General features: G+C 46.7%; 1 pseudogene; it reads left to right on the top strand.

The window, feature by feature from the left end:
* The first annotated feature begins 1,173 nt into the window (after positions 1-1,173).
* On the top strand, positions 1,174-3,380 carry LOC123161297 (uncharacterized; annotated as a pseudogene).
* Positions 3,381-5,250: the final 1,870 nt, after the last annotated feature.

The raw sequence follows: 5,250 nt of genomic DNA, 5'->3' as shown, positions 1-5,250 counted from the left end.
AGGTTCTTTTTTCGAGACGCGAACGCCCATCCTGCTTTCTCGCTTCTATGGCGCTCTCATTGCATCATGAGGATCAAGGTTTTGGTTGGCTTCTCATGAATGTTAGAATGAACACGCGTAACATGCTCAAGCATCGACACTATGATATTGGAGATGATCACAGCTGTTTGCTTTGTGGCACCCCTATTGAGGAGATGGTGGATCATATGATCTTCACTTGCCCGTTTAGCCGATCTTGCTGGCAAAAACTTTGTGTTGATTGGCCCTCTTTCACCTGCCGCCTCCAACTTATCCAACACAATAAAGAATCTTGGGCACACCTGCTCTTCTTTCCCATCTTCCTGGTGGCTGTCTGGAATCTGTGGAAGGAAAGAAACAATAAACATTTTACAAGAATCACTCCAAGCATCGATAGCTGGTTAGGAAGGTTTAAGTAGGATTTCAACCTCCTCCAACATAGGACTATGGGTGCTCACCCTGCTTTTATTTCCTCTTTTATTTCTGATTTACACTAAGGACAGCAACTTCTCCTTCCACACCTAACCCAAAACTTGTCTGGGTTGGGGAGGAACTTGTGTGTAAAAATGTAACAGTGTAACATCCTTATACATATATGAAATCACAGTAGGAGCCTTTCCTACTGTCCATTCCCTAAAAAAACTCTTGTAACCCCTATACCTTTCGAATATAATCAAGCAGGAGTAGGGTTTTACCTCCATTAAGAGGGCCCGAACCTGGGTAAACACTGCGTTCTTTTGATCACATTTACCACCGATCCTCAGACATATAGCTTGGGCCCCCCCTACCCGAGATTTGCCGGTTTTGGCACCAACAAAGACCCTAAGCTTGGGGATGTCCAAGGCACCCCAATGTAATATTCAAGACCCAAGCATCCAAGCTTGAGGGTGCCCCGGATGGCATCCCTCTTTCGTCTACAATCCATCGGTATATTACTTGGAGCTATATTTTTATTCATCACATGATATGAATTTTTCTTGGGGCGTCTTGTACCATAGCTAACTCCGCCTATGTTGTCTCAACATAGCCGGTCCCAAGCCCGGGTAAAGGAGGAGGGTTGTGATTGGCTTGGCGAGCCAACGTAAAAACTCAGCCACTCTTATGGAGATGAAACCCAAAAGATTTTCGTTGGGGCGTAACCCTCTCAGCGACGCGCCACATCGGAACCCGGGTGTGGTGGAAAATGGGCAAGGGCCGGGCCGTCACCCCCCAAGTGGCGCGCCGTATCTTGATCCGGATACGGTGGCAAGTGAGCGAGGATCGGGTCGTCGCATCTTAGTGGCGCGCTACATCGGCGCCCGGATGTAGTGGAAAATGAGCAAGGGTCTTCGCATTTGACTCGACGAGTGCGAAGGGTAAGGAAGCTAGCCGAGCCTAGGAGGATTCGCTTAGGTAGCTGGAACGTAGGGTCTCTGACAGGGAAGCTTCGGGAGCTAGTTGATGCAGCAGTGAGGAGAGGTGTTGATATCCTTTGCGTCCAAGAAACCAAATGGAGAGGACAGAAGGCGAAGGAGGTGGAGGATACCGGCTTCAAGCTGTGGTACACGGGGACGGCTGCAAACAGAAATGGCGTAGGCATCTTGATCAACAAGAGCCTCAAGTATGGAGTGGTAGACGTCAGGAGACGTGGGGACCGGATTATCCTGGTCAAGCTGGTAGCTGAGGACTTGGTTCTCAATGTTATCAGCGCATATGCCCCGCAAGTAGGCCACAATGAGAACACCAAGAGGGAGTTCTGGGAAGGCTTGGAAGACATGGTTAGGAGTGTACCGATTGGTGAGAAGCTCTTCATAGGAGGAGACCTCAATGGCCACGTGGGTACATCTAACACAGGTTTTGAAGGGGCGCATGGGGGCTTTGGCTATGGCATCAGGAATCAAGAAGGAGAAGATGTCTTAAGCTTTGCTCTAGCCTACAACATGATTGTAGCTAACACCCTCTTTAGAAAGAGAGAATCACATCTGGTGACTTTTAGTAGTGGCCAACACTCTAGCCAGATTGATTTCATCCTCTCGAGAAGAGAAGATAGGCGTGCGTGCCTAGACTGTAAGGTGATACCTGGGGAGAGTGTTGTACCCCAGCATAAGCTGGTGGTTGCTGACTTCCGCTTTCGGATTCGTGTCCAGCGGGATAAGCGTGCCAAGGTCGCTAGAACGAAGTGGTGGAAGCTCAAGGGGGAGGTAGCTCAGGTGTTCAAGGAGAGGGTATTTAAGGAGGGCCCTTGGGAGGAAGGAGGGGATGCGGACAATGTGTGGATGAAGATGGCGACTTGCATTCGTAAGGTGGCCTCGGAGGAGTTTGGAGTGTCCAGGGGAAGGAGAAGCGAAGATAAGGATACCTGGTGGTGGAATGATGATGTCCAGAAGGCGCTTAAAGAGAAGAAAGATTGCTTCAGACGCCTATACCTGGATAGGAGTGCAGACAACATAGAGAAGTACAAGATGGCGAAGAAGGCCGCAAAGCGAGCTGTTGGTGAAGCAAGGGGTCGGGCATATGAGGACCTCTACCAACGGTTAGGCACGAAGGAAGGTGAAAGGGACATCTATAAGATGGCTAAGATCCGGGAGAGGAAGACGAGGGATATTGGCCAAGTCAAATGCATCAAGGACGGAGCAGGCCAACTCTTGGTGAAGGACGAAGAGATTAAGCATAGATGGCGGGAGTACTTCGACAAGCTGTTCAATGGGGAGAATGAGAGTTCTACCATTGAACTGAATGACTCCTTTGATGAGACCAGCATGCGTTTTGTGCGGCGCATCCAGGAGTCTGAGGTGAAGGAGGCTTTAAAAAGGATGAAAGGAGGCAAGGCGATGGGCCCTGATTGTATCCCCATTGAGGTGTGGAAAGGTCTCGGGGACATAGCGATAGTATGGCTAACCAAGCTTTTCAACCTCATTTTTCGGGCAAACAAGATGCCAGAAGAATGGAGACGGAGTATATTAGTACCAATCTTCAAGAACAAGGGGGATGTTCAGAGTTGTACTAATTACCGTGGAATTAAGCTGATGAGCCATACAATGAAGCTATGGGAGAGAGTCATTGAGCACCGCTTAAGAAGAATGACAAGCGTGACCAAAAATCAGTTTGGTTTCATGCCTGGGAGGTCGACCATGGAAGCCATTTTCTTGGTACGACAACTTATGGAGAGATATAGGGAGCATAAGAAGGACTTGCATATGGTGTTCATTGACTTGGAGAAGGCCTATGATAAGATACCGCGGAATGTCATGTGGTGGGCCTTGGAGAAACACAAAGTCCCAGCAAAGTACATTACCCTCATCAAGGACATGTACAATAATGTTGTGACAAGTGTTCGAACAAGTGATGTCGACACCGATGACTTCCCGATTAAGATAGGACTGCATCAGGGGTCAGCTTTGAGCCCTTATCTTTTTGCATTGGTGATGGATGAGGTCACAAGGGGTATACAAGGAGATATCCCATGGTGTATGCTCTTTGCGGATGATGTGGTGCTAGTTGACGATAGTCGGACGGGGGTAAATAGGAAGTTAGAGTTATGGAGACAAACCTTGGAATCGAAAGGGTTTAGGCTTAGTAGAACTAAAACCGAGTACATGATGTGCGGTTTCAGTACTACTAGCTGTGAGGAGGAGGAGGTTAGCCTTGATGGCCAGGTGGTACCTCGGAAGGACACCTTTCGGTATTTGGGGTCAATGTTGCAGGAGGATGGGGGTATTGATGAAGATGTGAACCATCGAATCAAAGCCGGATGGATGAAGTGGCGCCAAGCTTCTGGCATTCTCTGTGACAAGAGAGTGCCACAAAAGCTAAAAGGCAAGTTCTACAGGACGGCGGTTCGACCCGCAATGTTGTATGGCGCGGAGTGTTGGCCGACTAAAAGGCGACATGTTCAACAGTTAGGTGTGGCGGAGATGCGTATGTTGAGATGGATGTGTGGCCACACGAGGAAGGATCGAGTCCGGAATGATGATATACGAGATAGAGTTGGGGTAGCACCAATTGAGGAGAAGCTTGTCCAACATCGTTTGAGATGGTTTGGGCATATTCAGCGCAGGCCTCCAGAAGCTCCAGTGCATAGCGGACGGCTAAAGCGTGCGGAGAATGTCAAGAGAGGGCGGGGTCGACCGATTTTGACATGGGAGGAGTCCGTTAAGAGAGACCTGAAGGATTGGAGTATCGACAAAGAGCTAGCTATGGACAGGGGTGCATGGAAGCTTGCTATCCATGTGCCAGAGCCATGAGTTGGTTGCGAGATCTTATGGGTTTCACCTCTAGCCTACCCCAACTTGTTTGGGACTAAAGGCTTTGTTGTTGTTTGTTGTTGTTGCGTCTTGTACCATAGCTTTTGCTTTGGTTGCTTTTTAGTTTGCCACAATCATTGTTTGTTGGACACACCTTTTCAGAGGGACACACATTTATCGTGATTTGTTAGAATACTCTATGAGCTTCACATATATCTTTTGAGCTAGGCAGTTGCTCTATTGCTTCACTTATATCTATTAGACCAAGACGGTGGTTATATTTTATAGAAATGATTACACTCTCATGCTTCACTTAAATCTTTTTGAGTGCCTATAAATATGAAGTGGTAATTGGCACGAGTTATAGGACTAATCCACAAAGGATAGGTTTTCAAGGGGGATATAATAAAAACTTTCATCTAGATCACTAAATATGAAACATATGGTTTAATTATATTGATGTTGTAATATGAAAGGTATTGGTTCATGATCATTGGTGAGTAGAAATATTGGTATTAATGTTTGTTATTAACTTCTCGTCTAAGTGTCAGTCTTGGCATGGTGGGGAGGTTTGAGTATTTTTATTTCTGATTGAAATCCTTGAGTTCTATCATAAACGGGGGCACGTGATGGTTAAGTCCTACCAACCTCGTCCCTAGGGGCATGTGAATAGTACTTTGCTTTAAGGCCTAATAAAACTTTCATAATAAGTATATTAGTTCTTTATAACTAATGTGAGTCCATGGATATACCGTGCATTGCCTCTTCGGTACCGTGCATTACCCTTTATCACCTCGAGCATTGGTGCAAACTTCGCCAGTGCATCCAATCCCCGTGATATGATATGCTCTATCACACATAAGCCTCCTTATATATTCCTCAAAATAGCCACCATACATATCTATTATGGCATTTCAATAGCCATTCTGAGATATATTGCCATGCAACTTCCACCATCCATTTTCATGACATGTGTGTTCATCGTCATATTGCTTTGCAAGAACATATA

Source organism: Triticum aestivum, chromosome 7B, assembly GCF_018294505.1.
Source record: "Triticum aestivum cultivar Chinese Spring chromosome 7B, IWGSC CS RefSeq v2.1, whole genome shotgun sequence".
Taxonomy (NCBI): Eukaryota; Viridiplantae; Streptophyta; class Magnoliopsida; order Poales; family Poaceae; genus Triticum; species Triticum aestivum.
Note: the sequence above shows the minus strand (reverse complement) of the source record. Positions and strands in the feature narration are given on the sequence as shown.